The 19982-nt window shown below is 44.0% G+C and overlaps 1 protein-coding gene across 3 annotated transcripts in view; it reads right to left on the bottom strand.

Annotated features, from left to right (window-relative positions):
- Positions 1-19982, bottom strand: part of RGS20 (regulator of G protein signaling 20) — a 256736-nt gene that overhangs the window by 46405 nt on the left and 190349 nt on the right. Inside the window, exon 1 of one of the 3 annotated variants that reach the window (XM_056521920.1) lies at positions 14308-14375. The exons of the other annotated variants lie outside the window; for them this stretch is intronic. The gene's annotated coding sequence lies outside the window, so the exon portion shown is untranslated. Of the gene's footprint in view, positions 1-14307; positions 14376-19982 lie in introns of those variants that run through there. 3 annotated transcript variants of the gene reach the window in all.

Raw genomic sequence — 19982 nt, 5'->3', positions numbered from 1 at the left:
ATCAATCTATCTCATATCTATCTATTAATCATCTATATCATATCAATCATCTATCTATCTATCTATCTATCTCATATCTATCATCTATCTATCTCATATCTATCATCTATCTATCTCATATCTATCATCTATCTATCTATCTCATATCTATCATCTATCTATCTCATATCTATCTCATATCTATCATCTATCTATCTATATCTATCTCATATCTATCTATCTATCTATCTATCTTTCTATTTATCTATATCTATCTATCTATCTATCTATCTTTCCACAGAAGAGGTATACACTATTATGAGGATACTATATACTCCCAATAGCCCGCTGCATAGTGAGCACTTTGTAAGTATGCAGCACCATTTATTAACATCAGAAGCCCATTGGAAAATTGCACCCTTAGAGAGCAGCCAGTTCCTGTCTTGTTTTGCACGTATTCCCCAGCGGACACTGTTTTTCTTTCCACTGCTTGCACATGGGTTGTGATTCCGCTGACGAACAATCTGCTTTTATTATGAACTTTACTGTATCAAGGATTCACAGAAGGTGCAGTAGCCAACTGGCCCCTCCTGTTCTATTACCATTATAGTCATGTTTACGTTTAGATGATTTTTACCTCTCATTTTCCCAATCCAATGACAGAATGCACAAATACTGCATAACATGCATCATTTATGCCTTTCGGTTCCACTAAATTAGGGTATGTGTAAATGGTGACAATGGTGCCCTTACATGGTGATAGAAGAGGGTATTATAAAGGGGTTATCCAGGAAAAAACTTTTTTATATATATCAACTGGCTCCAGAAAGTTAAACAGATTTGTAAATTACTTCTATTAAAAAAATCTTAATCCTTTCAGTACTTACGAGCTTCTGAAGTTAAGGTTGTTCTTTTCTGTCTAAGTGCTCTCTGATGACACGTGTCTCGGGAACCACCCAGTTTAGAAGCAAATTCCCATAGCAAACCTCTTCTAAACTGGGCGTTTCCCGAGACACGAGTCATCAGAGAGCACTTAGACAGAAAAGAACAACCTTAACTTCAGAAGCTCATAAGTACTGAAAGGATTAAGATTTTTTAATAGAAGTAATTTACAAATCTGTTTAACTTTCTGGAGCCGGTTGATATATAAAAAAAAAGTTTATTCCTGGATAATCCCTTTAAAGAGAATCTGACGCCCTGTTCACCCGCTCTGATACAGTTTGATATATCTGGCAAATTCTTAGACTAGTCTAGTCTAAGTTTACACTTTCTACAAACTACTCATATGTACATCACTGGCCAACATTCGGAACTGAATGTTCCAAATGCTGTTTTCGCGCTGTGGGGGTTGGCCACGCTCCTCATGACCTCATGGCCACACCCCCTCAATGCAAGTCTATGGGAGGGGGCGTGACGCCCCCTCCCATAGACTTGCATTGAGAGGGCGTGGCCGTGATGTCATCAGGGGGCATGGCTGACCCCTGCAGCGCGAAAACAGCATTCAGAACATTAGGTTCCTAATGCTGGCCAGTGGAGTACCCTTTTAAGTAAATCTGAGCCCCTGTGTATTAAAACACCATGCTACTGTATGGCAAACACCATGCTACTGTATGGCAAACACCATGCTACTGTATGGCAAACACCATGCTACTGTATGGCAAACACCATGCTACTGTATGGCAAACACCATGCTACTGTATGGCAAACACCATGCTACTGTATGGCAAACACCATGCTACTGTATGGCAAACACCATGCTACTGTATGGCAAACACCATGCTACTGTATGGCAAACACCATGAAGATAAAACTCAAAAACAGTTGTGGAAGAAATAGAAAAGTTATATGTACCCCAAGATAGTGGCATTAAAAAAAATGCAACATACAGAAGTTTTTTTTTTTTTTTTTTTTTTAACTATGTCCAGGCTGCCTGCATATAACACAAACCTCCAATGGTCCCCAGATACCTCTTGTATTGGTGCTCCTGGCCTACGATTCGATCCTCTACCTAGTGTCGTGGTTCGATGCGTCACAGTGCTAGCCACAGAAGTGCCGAGATTGGTTGAGTGGCAATGTGACCTTTTAAACCTTACGTCAGTCTGTTTCCTGCTGCCGGGGCTCAGTCTCATTACCGTTCAGTCAATCAGTGGCTGAGGTTGGACACTCCTACAGTAGTGATTTCCTGAGCAACACTGTGGAGAATCCACCCCCAACACCAGATAGAGGATCACATTGGGGATCATAGCAGCAATACAGGGTGTAACAGTGGAGCATGGAAAGTAAGTTTAGGTTTGTATTCTCAAAGGGGTACTCTGGTGGAAAACGTTTTTTTTTTTTTTATCAACTGGTGCCAGAATGTTAAACAGATTTGTAAATTACTTCTATTAAAAAATCTTAATCCTTCTAGTACTTATTAGCGGCTGAATACTACAGAGGAAATGCTTTTCTTTTTGGAACACAGAGCTCTCTGCTGACATCTCTGTCCATTTTAAGAACTGTCCAGAGTAGGAGAAAATCCCCATAGTAAACATATTCTGCTCTGGACAGTTCCTAAAATGGACAGAGATGTCAGCAGAGAGCACTGTGCTCGTGATGTCAGCAGCGAGCACTGTGTTCCATAAAGAAAAGAATTTCCTCTGTAGTATTAAGCAGCTAATAAGTACTGGAAGGATTAAGAATTTTTTTTTATAGAAGTGATTTACAAATCTTGCAAAAGGTGGAGAGGCTCTTGTGGAAAGTTTCACCATATGACCTGGGCAGCTCAAACTGGCACCTGTACCTAAGGTGTCTGAAAAAGACTACTAATGGTAAAGATAATTGAGGCTCAAGGTCTATAGATAAAGTACACACTTGTTTATTGATAATAAAATAAAATATTAATTATTAAATCTCAAACTGACATTCCGGGATCACAGGGCCCTTGGGTATCCGCAGAGTCAGAGAGATTAATAAAAATGTCTATCATATAAAATTATCAAATATATAAGACCACTCTAAATACAATACATAATATGTTATATATAACAGCTTCTTCAGATTGGCATTCCAAATATCAATGTGCCATAAAGCTGTTATTCAATGTCCATTAAAGTGCAGTTGCAGTCATAGAAAAAGTCACAGTTCCTCACACTTCTTGTATATCCTTTGCACTGTAACAATTATGTAACAGTTATGTATCAATGAGGTATCCCCACATCAAAAGATCACCAGGGCAACAATGTTCCTCAATGTAGCAATCAGTAAGCAATATCAGGATACCGTACTTGCTCAGTTCAATAGCGCTAGTTAGAATAGTTGGTGCCGGCAATTGATTTAGACTATGCGCATAGTATAATAATGGAATTATCTCACCAATCTGGATGCGGGATGTAGATGTTATAGTTACCGCTCAGTGCTTGCTGGCAGCGATGTGTAGCAGCCGTCTGTGCCCGCTCTCCGGCCGGAGAGTGAACCGCTGGAGTCTCGGCCGACTCCTAATTCTGCGGAGCTTTCAGATGGTGGGCAATGTTCTCAGGGGCTGCAGCGCTTCCACAGGCAGGTGCTTCTGAGTGGCGTCCTCGTGGAGATCGCGCGCGTTCCTGGTCTCGGACAGCGCGTTCAGAGGGTGATTTGGCAAGTCTCTGTATGTGATTTCTATAGACTGCAGATAGTAGTAAGCATATGTGTGGTCTTAAAAGTCTCTTAGCGGGTTGCTGGACGCGTTTCAGCACCCACTAGGTGCTTTCGTCAGCAGCTTAAGTATATAGGTCCTGGGGGTCCGAGTTAGTTCATTATATAGAGTTATACTCCACCCCTCCCAATAATGATGTCACACAAAAACGTAAACATTGTAGTAGGTCTTGATTTGTGAATGGCAATATTTTCAGTGAGCCAAATAAAGGGGAACACTTACTCAACAAGAACCTATAATAAAGGGCCCTGTGATCCCGGAATGTCAGTTTGATATTTGATAATTAATATTTTATTTTATTATCAATAAACAAGTGTGTACTTTATCTATAGACCTTGAAATATGGTTCTAATCCATATGAAACATTAAAGGGGTTGTACAGCGCCTCTCTCTTCCACTTTATATGACCCGTCACACTGAACATACAATCTGATCATGTTATAGCAGGAGGAGCTGAGGAGAATGATATATAATTGTGGTAGGAGTCCAGTAGGCGGTCCTAATAAGTGACTGATAGCTCTCTATATGCATGCTCATGCAAGGAAGGCTGTCAATCATTTCATAAGACTGCCCGATGGACTCCTAAGCTCAGCTCCTCCTGCTCTATAACCGGATGTTGGTGGATTTAACAGCATTTTCACAGTGACAGGTTCCCTTTAAATATCCAAATAAAAAAGACAATATTTAAGACCTCATTGTACTTTGAAATTAAATAAAAACTATGGTCTCAGTAAGTGTGCCTATAGAAGTGTTTGCCAACCAGGGTGCCTCCAGCTGTTGCAAAACTACAACTCCCAGCATGCCTGGACAGCCGTTGGCTGTCCAGGCATGCTGGGAGTTGTAGTTTTGCAACAGCTGGAGGCACCCTGGTTGGGAAACACTGTGCTATAGTAATATGTTAGGACACTACATATGTATGCTCATTTAAAGCCTTTAAATGGCTGAGAAAAAAAAAATCCCAAGTCTTAGATATCCCAAACACTTTCAATCCTTGTATCGTCCTACACACATAATTACACCGGCGAAACAATGCAGCTGGCAGGAAATTACACAGCGTTCCACCAAGAACAATGACAGAGTTTTAACAAATGAAATGGCCTTGTGTAATGACATGTCATTACATCATCAATGACATCCGCCTCAGCTGCCTTTACTACACTTTCCTGTAAATGACACAATAAGGTATACATAATAGTTGTGGGCACTATAGTTATGATTTATGTTTGCTTTCTTTAATACATGCACTTGTTTGTCTATCATTCTTTATTTGGCCTCAATATTACTCCTGAATTTCAGCCGCTCTCTCCCTGCCTTCCTGATTGCTGTATTACATGGTACTCTATAAACCCTGTGCACACTGCTCAACAGGTAGCCATCTATGTTCATATGGCAAAATTTCTGGGCGGAATTCCGCTAAAGAATTCTGCTGGAAATTCGGTTGATGATGTTTAATGGGATTCAGCGGAATTTACACGGAAATTCCACATTCCGCAAAAGGTAAAGACCTGTCTATAAATACATTTTGTGGGTAGAATCCCAATGAACTAAAGAACACAGAAATTCTGTCAAAATTCTGCTACAGAATTTGTGCAGAATTGCAGATATTCTGCTGTGTGAACTAGCCTAAGGCTCATGCTGGATTCTGGGTAGATGCAAGAGCTGTATTCCTGGCACTCCTCCTTACTCACCTTCACCTTCCAACCCTTCATTAACTGATATACAGGTCTGTTTACATTAATAAAGGAGAAGGTTTGGAGGTTAAGGCAAGCAAGGAGGTAAATTTTGCTTTTATACCCTTAAAGCAGTGTTGCCCAACCAGTGTGCCTCCAGCTGTTGCATAAATACAACTTCCAGTTTGGCCTAACAAACAAAAAGTCTGTGCATGCTAGGAGTTGTAGTTTTACATCAGCTGGAGGCACACTAGTTGGGTAGCACTGCCTTAGAGCTATCCAACAGTGTCAGCAAATACAGAGGACAGATTCACTTTAAAGTGTATCTGTCAGTAACGGAAACTTTTTATATAATGTAGATAATACCATTTACATTGGTTAAAAAATGTGTATATGTTTGGGTGAAAAAGGGCTGTCCCTGCAGCTATTGCCTGTGTGTCTCTATGAGGTGTGTTTAATAAAATGTGTGTTTTTTTTTTTACTTTTTATTTTTAGTTAGTACTACTACTCCCAGCATGGAACAGACTGTTCCAGGCTGGGAGTAGTAGTACCTGTACTAATAGACAGATCGCAGTGGCTGTCACTCCTGACACCTGCTGCGATCCTCTGGTATAAGCTATAGAAGCCGGAGGCCGGTTGCACTTCTCTGCTCCCCTGCCCGGCACTATGCTCCGCTGTGATATGAGGTTATCTTCACTTCACAGATTCATATTTCCTGCTGAATGCACAATTTTTTGTGTTTTTTTTTTCTTCTCATTTCAGATCCGTGAATGCAGAGGATTATGGCGGATTTGGAGGACTACTGTGGATGAACTGGATTTTTTTCTTTTAATAAAATGGCTAACGAGGGCTGTGGGGGAGTGTTTTTTTTTAAAATAAAATAATTTTTCTAATGTGTCTTGTTTTTTTTAAAATAGAATTTTCAGGCTTAGTAGTGGAAGCCGTCTTATTGACGGAATCCATTACTAAGCTGGGGCTTAGCGTTAGCCCCAAAAACAGCTAGCACTAACCCCCAATTATTACCCCAGTACCCACTGCCACAGGGGTGCCGTGAAGAGCTGGTACCAACAGGCCTGGAGCATAAAAAATGGCACTCCTGGGCCTAGGCAGTAACAGGCTGGTGTTATTTAGGCATGGGAGGGCCAGTAACAATGGTCCTCGCTCCTGGTATCTTACTCTTTTACAAATGCCACTGAAAGCCATGTATGATTATGCCTTTGAGGTCGGCTGCCTTCCATCTTCTTTGTATGATGCTAATGTGGTTGTCCTTTTGAAACCGGATAAGGACCCCCTTGAGTGTGGATCTTACAGACCTATCTCTTTGGTCAATGTTGATTATAAGATTCTTACAAAAATCCTTGCTAACAGGCTGAATAAAGTTATACTTTCCATTATACATGGGGACCAGATGGGCTTTATGCCCGGTAAATCTACCTCGGAGAATATTCGGAGGGTCCAGGTTGCAATCCAAATTTGGGGTGCGCTGGATGAGGATTGGGCCTTGGCCTCTCTTGATGCGACCAAGGCTTTCGATTCTGTAGAATGGGTATATCTTGCGGAGGTCCTAGCACGTTTTGGTCCCCGTTTTATCAAATGGGTGTCCATTTTATATTCCTCTCCCCGGGCCCGTGTACTCGTTAATGGCCTCCTTTCGGAACAGTTTGGGTAGGGGAACTCGTCCAGGGTGTCCTCTTTCGCCGCTTCTTTTCGCGGTGGCGGTGGAGCCCCTGGCCCTTCTCCTTTGCCAGGATCCGTTGTACTTTGGGATTACTATAGACGGGAGGGAGGACCGCCTCGGCCTATATACCGATGATATGTTTCTATTTATGTCAAGACCTAGTGTTACGCTCCCTTATGCTATTTCTGTGATTGATAGATTTGGGTCCTTTTCTGGCCTCCACATTAATTGGGCGAAATCTTCCTATATGCCTCTCCAGCAGCGACCTGGCCCCTCCATTCTATGTGGTTTGCCGGTAGTATCCCAATTTAAATATTTGGGCATTGTCATGAACAGGGACCCTCTTCAGGATCTCTGGGTTAATGTTATGCCCCTTCTGAATTATGTTAAATGTAAATTTCAGGTCTGGGGGGCTCTCCCTCTGGCAGTCCCGGGAAGAATAAATTTAGTGAAGATGATTGTACTTCCCAAACTCCTATATATTTTGGAACACTCTTCTAATCCTGTCCCTATGTCCTTTTTCAAATCTATTGACTCTCTGCTTCCCTCTTTCATTTGGGGCTCGTGCAGGACTAAACTTAAACTTTCCAGTGACCTAAGGACCTTGGGGGGTCTGCACTCCCTGATTTTAAGTTGTATTGCTTGGCGGGCCAGCTGCGTGATCTTCGGCACTGGGTCTCTTCGGACTCCCCGCCGAATGCGGAGCTACACCTTGCTTCCTTCTTGGAGCTCACTTCCATGCGCTCCTTTTTGGAGGGTGCCCCTCCCCACACACACAAGCTCCTCCCCCTACACAAATTGGCGCTGCGGGTCTGGCATCAGGCGCAAACACTGACCTCCTTTACTGACATCAAAGATGATCTGCCCCTCTGGCACAACCACCATTTCCCCCACCTGACAGAGGGTTTGGATCTCCCCTTTTGGTTAACACATGGGGTGGCCCTGGTGGGAGACCTGTATCAGAATGATGTTTTAAAATCCTTTACTCAACTCCAAACTGACTGCAGGATCCCCAGGGAGGCCTGTTATAGATATTTACAACTGCGACATGCCCTGACTGCTCAATTCCCCTCCCCGAGACCTCCCATATCGACATATCCTCTTATTGGCATTCTACGGTCCCAGGGGCCTCGAGGTTTAATCTCAGCACTTTACACTCATCTTACTAGATCCAAAATTGCGAACACCGTTGACTCGGCGGAGGCCTATTGGAAGGCATGCGTCCCTTCATTCACTGCGGAGGACTGGTCAAAGGTCTTGTCCTCTCACTTAACGGTTTCTCCAGCAGCTAATAACAAATTAATTCAGCTTTATATAATTCACCATTGTTATCTTACTCCAATACGTTTACATAAAATGGGGCGGATGCCTTCCGATGTCTGCCACAGATGTCATTCACCTAGAGCTGATTTCTGGCACATGATGTGGATGTGTCCTCTCCTGCAGACATTCTGGCATGAGATTATTGACTTTTTGTCTTCTCTTCTCTCTATCCCGGTCCCTATGGATCCTCTGATATGCCTGTTTGGTCTGCTCCCTGAAGAATCTTGGCAACATCACATGAGGATATTTCTCCGGGAGGTCTTGTTCTTAGCCAGAAAAGCAGTAGCTCTGCGCTGGATGGACCCCCGCCCACCTTCTTTCTCTCAGTGGCGTAAACTGGTCAATGCCATTCTTCCCTATGAACAGTTGGTCTTTAAACATAGAAAATGCCCTGATAAATTCCTTAAGGTGTGGGGCACCTGGTGTGGCTCTCCCCTCACTAGATACTCTCCCTCAGCGTTTACTTCTTTGCTGTCTTCTGGTGCTTTCGGCTCTTCCTTCTAATTCCCCTTTCCCCTTATTCCCTTTCTTTTTCTCTGTTCTGTTCTCCTTATCCTCCTATTCATCTGCTTCTTTCCTGTTTCCCTCACCTCTATGGCTATGGGGTGTCAGCGGTGCCTGGCGCTCCTTCCTGAACTTATTTGTCCCGCAGCAGCTAATCTAGTTATTGGGTCCCTGGCCATGTGTTGCCATACTGAGTGGAAGTGCGTTTAGTTTTCTTTTGTGTTTTTGTTTGGGTTCTGTACCTCCTACGGATGCTCTACACTGCCGAGTTTGTGTGCCCCATGATCCTGTAAGCTGGTATATTTTTGTTCTTCTTTTATGTCTGCCATTACTCTGTCATACCATTGACCTCTGTGTGGAGTTGTTGTATATGCTTTATTCAAACTTCAATAAAACGAGTTTAAAAAAAACAATGGTCCTTGCCCACCCTGGTAACGTCAGGTTGTTGCTGCTTGGTTGGTATCTGGCTGAGAATAAAAATACGGGGAACCCTTATGTGTTTTTTCTCCCCATAAATAAATAAAAACACATAGGGTTCCCCCTATTTTCAGTATCAGCCAGATACCAACCAAGCAGCAACAGCCTGACATTACCAGGGTGGGCGAGAACCATTGTTACTGGCCCTCCCCAGCCTAAATAACACCAGTCTGTTAACACCTAGGCCCAGGAGCGCCATTTTTTATGCTCCGGGCCTGTTGATACCGGCTCTTCCCAGCACCCCTGTGGCGGTGGGTACCAGAGTAATAATTGGGGGTTAGTGCTAGCTGTTTTTGGGGCTAATGCTAAGCCCCAGCTTAGTAATGGATTCTGTCAATAAGACGGCTTCCAATACTAAGCCTGAAAATTAAATAATAAAAAAACACCACACATTGGAATTTTATTTTTTAAAACACTCCCCCACAGCCCTTGTTAGCCATGTTATTAAAAGGAAAAAAATCCAGTTCACCCGCAGTAGTCCTCCGAATCGGCCGTAATCCTCTGCATACACGGATCTGAAACGAGAAGAAAAAAGAAACACAAAAAATGGGTTAGGACATTTTTTAGCGCTCTCCGCTGGGGAGAGCGCCGATAATGCAATGTTTTCTCAAACAGAGAGCCTCCAATTGTTGCAAAACTACAACTCCAAGCATGCCCAGACAGCCTTTGGCAGAAGTGTCTGTTCACATTATACAAAACAGACAATGTGAACAGAGCCTCACACCCTTCCCAGCCTGGCTCCCGTCTGTAGCTCAATGACGTCATCACTAGGGGGCAGAGCTACACGGACCCGGTGGGGACAGGGAGCGAGGGAGGTAAGCGGACCTCGTCTTCTGTATACACTATATACAGCTATCTATTGATAGCTGTATATTCTGTATACCGCCCAAAGGATCCTGTTGACAGGATTCCCGGCTCCTGTATAGTATACACGGGTACACTATGCACCCCTGTATACTATACGTCCTGGGGAGTGAGTAGTGATGTTGTACATCCCTCCTCATCTCCTTACACTCTGTGGACCGGGCGCTCAGCATCCGACCCACAGAGTGGTACCTGAAGACAGTGAGAAAACTGCCACTGGGGACAAAACTGGGGATTTCCACACACCAGGAAAAACGCCAGAAAAACTGCCAAAAAGCAGGAAAAAGCTGTGGCAGTTTTTCAGGCGTTTTTGCTGGTGGGAAAAAACCTCAGTGGAATCCTAGCCTAATAGTGTTTGGCATGCTTTTCATGCATTGCCTGATTCCTAGTTATGTGGAGAGCTCCATTTCTGTTCAGATTTCACCAGTAGCACTTTCCATCTTATGTTTCATTTTACTCTTTTTCTCATGTATTGTGTTTGCATTCATGTCAATAAAGCTTTGTGTTACATTTGATCTCTGCATGCTATTTAGTTTTTTGTGAGTTTATACACAGTTTTGGCGTAGATCAGTTACGCATGGGAAGTTCTTTTGTATCTTGTGTACTTACACATAAACATGTAAAGCCTCTGCATGACCTAGTTAGTAACAATTAAAAGCATTATTTTTTCTGTGATATGACAGGTACACTTTAAAGGGGTACTCTTACCCTAGACATCTTATCCCCTATTCAAAGGATAGGGGATAAGATGTCTGATCGAGGGGGTCCCGCCACTGGGGACCCCCGCAATATAGCACTCAGCACCCACCTGTTACTGCTCCGGAAGCGCTGGAGGGTCTGGCTCTCGACCACGGGGACGGAAGATTGCGATGTCACGACTCCCCCCCGTGTGACGTCACACCCCACCCTCTCAATACAAGTCTATGGGAGGGGGTGTGACAGCCGTCACGCCCCCTCCCATAGACTTGCATTGAGGGGGCGTCACGATCTTCCTTCCCCATGTTCGGGAGCCAGACCCTCCAGTGCTTCCGGAGCAGGTACAGGTGGGCGCTGCGTGCTATATTGCGGGGATCCCCAGTGGCGGGACCCCCGCAATCAGAAATCTTATCCCCTATCCTTTGGATAGGGGATAAGATGTCTAGGGGTGTAGAACCCCTTTAAATGGTGCCTATTTGATTGCTTATTTGTAAACAGCTCGAAAATTATATTATTCTGTATTTTAGTACATTTTACTAATAAAACTAATTTGTAGCAGGGGGTTGAATAATTTTAACTGGAACTGTACAATAGCTAGGAAAAGAGAATCAGATTTTAAAGGGTGACTCTTACAGATACAAATGGGTTAAAGGAATGTCCTAAATTTACCTCATTGCCACCAATTCTTTTTCGAAGATTTAGAAGAATATTTCAGAATAGAATATAAAAAATTTTGTATTTAATGCAGAAGAATTAAACTGATTCCAATCTCCCCATTACATGCAGATTATAAAATACAGTCTTTAAACTTTCAGATACAGCTGCATGCAAAGATCTGGGGATAAAAGTTATTTTCCTGGACAAAGCAGCTTAGTGCTGTTAGATTTAATCAGTCATAACATTTATTAATTCCACACTGTACTATTCAGGATAGAAGACAGAAGGACAAATACTCCACAGATCCCACATCACTACGCTTCATATCACAGTGGAAGAAGATGGTAATAAATATTTAATAATAATATTTGAATGAAATTCCACTGTACGTTTCTATATGTGTAATACTAAAGACGTGTTAGGGTGTGGTGTAATAGTGAGCTGCACCTCAAAAATTGTGCACAATTTCCCTGTGACCCATGTGCAATACAGAGATTCTGCTTGGAATTATTTTTAGCAGAATTCCACTTGCAGCAGCCTCCTGTTTTCTAAGGAATTCTGCTCCGTCACCAAAATTTCAGACTTCATTTTGGATGTCCATCCATTGCTGTCAATGGGCACATGGCTTACTGTCTGCTTGGTCATAGAGTCGATTCATTCCAGTGGTGCCTGCTGCACACAGAATCTACGGACATATTTTATCTTGGTGGAGATTCCGTAGCGGTCACACTGAGGAAATGACAAGGAAAATTTCCTTCCTGAAATTGAATCACAGAAAATCCCTTTCTGTTTCTGGTAAAACAAAGCAAAAATGAACGGAATTGGTGTCAAAATTTAAAATCCCATTGACTTTGTGGAATATTACTTGCAGATTCTAGGGGAAGAATAGACATTCTTCCAGTGAAGTTAAATTTGCAGGGACAATTCTGAAGTATAACAAGTCACGGAAATCCCATTGATGTCAATTTAAGATGGAATCTCTGTGAAAGTTAATGCAGAATCCATGCCAAACTCCTCCTGGATCAGGCATGCAGTTGGTGAAAACTGGCATTTAGGGCCCTTTCACACGGCGGAATTTACTAGTGGAATCCAGCTTAAAGATTTGTGCAACTTCATGTAGCAGAATTTACTAGCTGAATTTTTAGGGTATGTTCACATGGATTAGAGTCAATAAATGAAATGGAAACTTTAGAACGCCAGCTCCCAACCACCCACACTGATGACAGCTCCAAGAAATCCACAGCACAGCGCACAAGGCAAGATTTCGCCAATGTACACATGGCCTTATGTATCACAGATCACTCCTGTAATAAGCTGTATGAACATCCCATTTAGGTTTAACTCATTCATGATATTTTTTACACTTTGGGGAACAGTTTTTTTGAGCCAAAGCTAGAAGTGAATGCACCAGGTAGAAATGTCCTTCCTTTACACTCACCATTTGATTTTAGTCTAAAAAAACTGAATGAAAAACTAAACCAAATACTGGCAGGGTATTTTTGTTGGGATGTAAATGAAAAATTTCCCTCCAGAGGCAACCAGTAGGAAATGAAACACAAACTATATTAGAAGGTGTGTTTTCAGCATGCTGCCTTGTGGTGAATGATGCCATGAGCAGAGGAGCAGACAGGCAATGACAACCGCAGGTGCTGTAATCTCAGTGTTTGTAAATGATATTCTGCTGTGAAATTATAGGTTCTGCAACAGCTCTAGTCAGGAAACTGACAGGAGTGCTGTGATGAGCTGGGGGAAAGCAATGCATTCTGGCAATTTTGGAATATATATATATATATATATATATATATATATATATATATTGTGCTTCTGCAGCATTCCTCCGTTTTTTTTTTTTTAATCTGACATTGAAAAACCTCTTTAAGGAGCCTCACCTCTGTGTTACATAAATTATCTGTTTTTTACATATAGGTTTTTTCAACCTTATGAATAAACTATGTAACTATGTAATATTTACTTTATGGCACATTTGTCAGGCTACAGCTTTTGGGCTTTCTTTGTACATCACTCAATAAAGAAATAAAATGTAAAACCTGCTCAGCTCCCTCATGAATACAACTGTCCATAAGCTCTATGGGGGAGATTTTTTCAAAATACCTCTGCAAAATAAAAGAAGCAATCTGATTGGTTGCTATGGACAACTCAGCAACTTTTCCTCTGCACGTTTTGATAAATCTCCCCCGATATGTCTCTATGAGCAGAATCTGCATTTACTTCACAAAAATTCTGAAAAAAACACAATTTTAAAACAAGACAACCGACTTCATATTATGCAATAACTTTCTTTTACTACTGACACAGTAGCAACCAATCATGTAACAGAAAAAGAGAAAAAAAATTATGTATATGCAAATGAAGGATAGAAAAGTATCCAATCAGTAAGTAGCATAGTCCATAAAACCGCTGGTAGCAACTGTGACGTCCTCTTCCTTGCTGCTGCCAGTAGCAACTCAAGATAAGGACAATTTTTTCTATATATTATTTATATATTCTCTATATATACATTATTTATTGTTATATATATATATATATATATATATATATATATATATCTTTATCAGATATCATTTAATATATAGAAATTTTCCTCCACTTTTTTCTTTGATATTTTATTAATATATATTCTCCTTATATGGATATTCACTTCATGCTCTGTTCCTAATAACCGCTTTTTAGCTTCTTATTCTTTTAACTACACATATATATATATTCATTTGCTTCTTATTTGCCCCATTTCATTCCGTTGTTTTCCCCGTCACCCTTCCCCCCCTTACCGTTCAGCCTATTCACAGTGGGTCTCGACAGGATTTCTGTGTCACAGCCTCGCATCTGACAGGATTCACCACTCGCTCCTTCAGCATTCTGCATATATATTAATATATATAATTCTTGGTATAATTTCACCAACGTATCCTTATCAATATATATAAATATATATATTTACAGCTCATCATTATTATATATGTAATTGATGTCATCTGTATTAGTATATTTTCCTATACACCTCTTCAGATACATTCCCTTTCAGTATCCTTACCTCATATCTTATTGTACAATAAATGATCCCTGTTTATTTTACATATATACATTAGGTTTTATTCCTATACCTTATTCAGATATATTCTTAATACATCACTCTATATATTTATATACACTCATTTGTATATCATTAACATGTCCCTTGAACAAGAGGATATTAAATCACCTACTCAGGATAAAATAGAGATGTTTACTGAAAGTCAGATTCAATCTATGACGGATAATTCTATATGCAGTGCTATTCAGGCTGCCATGTCCACTATCCATGAATCTATTTCTAGGACAGTGTCAGTTTCACTAGCCCAAACATCGGACGCTGCTCCTGTACAAACCCTACCTAATACTCCTTCTGATAATTTTTGGTCCACTGAGGAGGCAATGGTAAATTGGCCAAGGGTTTTAAAAAGTCAGGTAAAGCAACCCAGAAAATAAATTTTATTGACGTTAATCCATTTTCTCCTCCCACTGAGATTCATAAGAAACATGGTAATTAAACCAGTAATATAAAATTGCAGCTAACTCGCAATAAAAATACTGATGATGAAAAATTGCATCCAAAACCCTTAGCCCGAGAGGAAGTGAATGTCACGATGCCGGCTGGCAGGTAGTGGATCCTCTGTGCCAGAGAGGGATTGGCGTGGACCGTGCTAGTGGACCGGTTCTAAGCCACTACTGGTTTTCACCAGAGCCCGCCGCAAAGCGGGATGGACTTGCTGCGGCGGTAGTGACCAGGTCGTATCCACTAGCAACGGCTCACCTCTCTGGCTGCTGAAGATAGGCGCGGTACAAGGGAGTAGGCAGAAGCAAAGTCGGACGTAGCAGAAGGTCGGGGGCAGGCGGCAAGGTTCGTAGTCAGGGGAGATAGCAGAAGTTCTGGTACACAGGGTATAAACACACAAAACGCTTTCACTAGGCTCAAGGGCAACAAGATCCGGCAAGGGAGTGCAAGGGAGGAGACTAGATATAGCCAGGGAACAGGTGGGAAGCAATTAAGCTAATTGGGCCAGGCACCAATCATTGGTGCACTGGCCCTTTAAGTCTCAGGGAGCTGGCGCGCGCGCGCCCTAGAGAGCGGAGCCGCGCGCGCCAGCACATGACCGCAGGAGACGGGAACGGGTAAGTGACCTGGGATGCGATTCGCGAGCGGGCGCGTCCCGCTGTGCGAATCGCATCCCCAACGGGCATGGCAGAGCAGCGCTCCCGGTCAGCGCTGACCGGGGAGCTGCAGGGAGAAAGACGCCGTGAGCGCTCCGGGGAGGAGCGGGGACCCGGAGCGCTAGGCGTAACAGTACCCCCCCCCTTAGGTCTCCCCTTCTCTTTATCGGGTAACTGCCTCCCCTGGGATGAGGACACCGGGAAAGGATGGAGGGATTCCTCAACGGCAGGCAGAACCGCAGGAGTAGGAATGGGGAGAGAGGGCAGAGGGCGAGACCTGGCACGGGGCAGTGTGACACCAGGACGAGGGCCATGAGGGGACACAGAAGCTTGCCTGATGGAACTGGGAGGGGGGGAGGGGCATTTCCTGTGGCAGGCAGAGTCCTTAATGACCTTAGGGGGACCGGATACAGGAGGAACCACAGAGTCACGGCAGGGAGTACTGGGAACCGGTAGAAGGCAGTCCTTGGAACAAGAGGGACCCCAACTCTTGATCTCCCCAGTGGACCAATCCAGGGTTGGGGAATGGTGTTGAAGCCAGGGTAGTCCAAGGAGAACTTCAGAAGAACAATTAGGAAGGACAAAAAATATAATCTCCTCATGATGAGGTCCGATGCACATTAGGAGGGGCTCCGTGCGGTAACGCACGGTGCAATCCAACCTGGCTCCGTTGACCGCGGAAATGTGGAGTGGCTTGACAAGACGGGTCACCGGAATGCGGAATTTATTCACAAAGGATTCCCGAATAAAATTCCCAGAAGCTCCAGAGTCCAGGCAGGCCACGGCTGAGAGGGGAGAGCTGGCAGAAGTGGAAATCCGAACAGGTACCGTGAGACGTGGAGAAGCCGACTTGGCATCAAGAGACGCCACACCCACGAGAGCTGAGTGCGAGCGTGCGTTTCCCAGACGTGGAGGACGGATAGGGCAATCCACCAAAAAATGTTCAGTACTGGCACAGTACAGACAAAGATTCTCTTCCTTACGGCGATTCCTCTCTTCCAGGGTCAGGCGAGACCGATCCACTTGCATGGCCTCCTCGGCGGGAGGCCTAGGCGCAGATTGCAGTGGCGACTGTGGGAGAGGTGTCCAGAGATCTAAGTCTTTTTCCTGGCGGAGCTCTTGATGCCTCTCAGAAAAACGCATGTCAATGCGAGTGGCTAGATGAATGAGTTCATGCAGGTTAGCAGGAGTCTCTCGTGCGGCCAGAACATCTTTAATGTTGCTGGATAGGCCTTTTTTAAAGGTCGCGCAGAGAGCCTCATTATTCCAGGATAGTTCAGAAGCAAGAGTACGGAATTGTATGGCGTACTCGCCAACGGAGGAATTACCCTGGACCAGGTTCAGCAGGGCAGTCTCAGCAGAAGAGGCTCGGGCAGGTTCCTCAAAGACACTTCGAATTTCCGAGAAGAAGGAGTGTACAGAGGCAGTGACGGGGTCATCGCGGTCCCAGAGCGGTGTGGCCCATGACAGGGCTTTTCCAGACAGAAGGCTGACTACGAAAGCCACCTTAGACCTTTCAGTAGGAAACTGATCCGACATCATCTCTAAGTGCAAGGAACATTGCGAAAGAAAGCCACGGCAAAACTTAGAGTCCCCATTAAATTTGTCCGGCAAGGACAGGCGGAGGCTAGGAGCGGCCACTTGCCGCGGAAGGGGTGCTGGAGCTGGCGGAGGAGATGGTTGTTGCTGCTGTAGCTGCGACTGTACTTGCTGTAGTTGTGACTGGAGTTGCTGTGTCATGGTGGTCAAGTACGACAGCTGGTGATCTTGTTGCGCTATCTGTTGCGACTGCTGGGCGATCTGACGAGCTTGCTGGGCGACCAGCGTAGGGAGGTCAGCGACAACTGGCAGAGGAACTTCAGCGGGATCCATGGCCGGATCTACTGTCACGATGCCGGCTGGCAGGTAGTGGATCCTCTGTGCCAGAGAGGGATTGGCGTGGACCGTGCTAGTGGACCGGTTCTAAGCCACTACTGGTTTTCACCAGAGCCCGCCGCAAAGCGGGATGGACTTGCTGCGGCGGTAGTGACCAGGTCGTATCCACTAGCAACGGCTCACCTCTCTGGCTGCTGAAGATAGGCGCGGTACAAGGGAGTAGGCAGAAGCAAAGTCGGACGTAGCAGAAGGTCGGGGGCAGGCGGCAAGGTTCGTAGTCAGGGGAGATAGCAGAAGTTCTGGTACACAGGGTATAAACACACAAAACGCTTTCACTAGGCTCAAGGGCAACAAGATCCGGCAAGGGAGTGCAAGGGAGGAGACTAGATATAGCCAGGGAACAGGTGGGAAGCAATTAAGCTAATTGGGCCAGGCACCAATCATTGGTGCACTGGCCCTTTAAGTCTCAGGGAGCTGGCGCGCGCGCGCCCTAGAGAGCGGAGCCGCGCGCGCCAGCACATGACCGCAGGAGACGGGAACGGGTAAGTGACCTGGGATGCGATTCGCGAGCGGGCGCGTCCCGCTGTGCGAATCGCATCCCCAACGGGCATGGCAGAGCAGCGCTCCCGGTCAGCGCTGACCGGGGAGCTGCAGGGAGAAAGACGCCGTGAGCGCTCCGGGGAGGAGCGGGGACCCGGAGCGCTAGGCGTAACAGTGAACATTGTACTGGCAAAGAAATCTTCCTTAAGGAAGAAACCCGACTCTTTTATTATATCCTCAAGAACTTCCTCTGATGATTCTTATGCGTCCTCAGAGGATGAAGATTTTGAGGACATAGAAGATTCTGAGGAAGATTTGGATCCCTCACTTCCCTCTGAGAATCCATCTTCTTCTCTGATTCTTGACAGTACTGGGGAACCCTTTTTCCACCCATAAAATATAAACCATCCTAGATCGGGTGAATGGCTACCACATCCCCAAGTGGTGAAATTTTTAGAATATTGGGTCAATAAACCGCTGGATAAAAATTCTCGTAATAAATTATGGGCGAAATGCCCAAGATCTAACTTAGCTCATAAAGCATCCTGTACACCTGACATTGATGTGTCTTTAATAAAATTCCTATCTAAATCAGGTCCTAACCCCAAAAAGGGCATTGACCGATCATTTCGGTCCATTCAAGACAAACTTCTGGATATTTCAGGCCCTATCACTAAAATTATTGATATGACCGAAGAGTCCATCTCTTCTGAGACCCCTTTGAATATTCAAATCCTAAGAGGTTGGGCTCAAAGGGCAGTTTGCTTATTAGGCAATACAAATCTTGCTCAGACTTGACCCTCAACTAATTAATTTAGCTCAAACAGAACCCTCCACTTCCACAGAGGGCTTCTTATTTGGAGGCTCTTTTGTTAAAGAGCTAAATAAATATGTTGACCTCTTTTCTTCATTGGAAAAAGCACAATCCTCCATGAAGAAAGTTTTTCATAACAAGGTTTTTGGCAAGGCCAGGAGAGGCAGGAGCCGCTTTCCTGGCCGCCAGTCCATGGATCGAGGATCATTCAGAGGCTCTTCATCTTACCACTGTCCCCCCCAACAACCTACCTACCATCAACCAACCCCCTACTTCCCACCAAGGGGTGACCCATGGAGGGCTAATGGTCAGAGAGGATTCCCCAGATCTCACCCTTCTCTACCATTTCAGTTCCCTCTAGGGGGCAGACTAACAAATTTTTTCCAAAATTGGTCTATTATAACCTCAGATTCATGGGTGTTGAACACGATCATGGGATATCCGATAGAGTTTTATACTCTCCCGATTCAGTGGGAACTCCCACATCCCATACATTTTTCAAAACAGGACAAAAACCTCATTGCATCAGAAATCAAGGAACTATGTTCCAAAAATGTGATAATTCAAGTACCCTTTCACACTCCGGGTTTCTAGAGCAATCTATTTCTGGTAAAAAAGAAAGACGGAGGTCACCACCCCGTCATCAACTTAAGACATCTAAACGAATGTGTAAGATACCAATGTTTCAAGATGGAGAGTATTCATCTGTTGAGAGACCTATTATGGCAAGGAGATTGGTTAGTAAAAATAGATTTAAAAGACATTTATCTCACATTTATCCTATACACCCAGATTCTCAACCTTATCTCCAGTTTATATGGGACAACATCAAATGGCAATTTCTTAGCCTTCCCTTCGATCGGTCTTCCGAAATTGTTGAAACCAGTTGCTTCTCATCTCCGGAGTCAAGGTGTCAATCTAATTATTTATTTAGACGACATCCTCCTTATGGCAGATTCATGGTCCCTCATTCACCGTCACATGCATTGGACTCTTTCTCTTCTACAAGAAATCCATCCTTACCCC

Source organism: Hyla sarda, chromosome 5, assembly GCF_029499605.1.
Source record: "Hyla sarda isolate aHylSar1 chromosome 5, aHylSar1.hap1, whole genome shotgun sequence".
Lineage (NCBI taxonomy): Eukaryota > Metazoa > Chordata > Amphibia > Anura > Hylidae > Hyla > Hyla sarda.
This window is presented reverse-complemented; position numbering and strand designations above follow the sequence as displayed.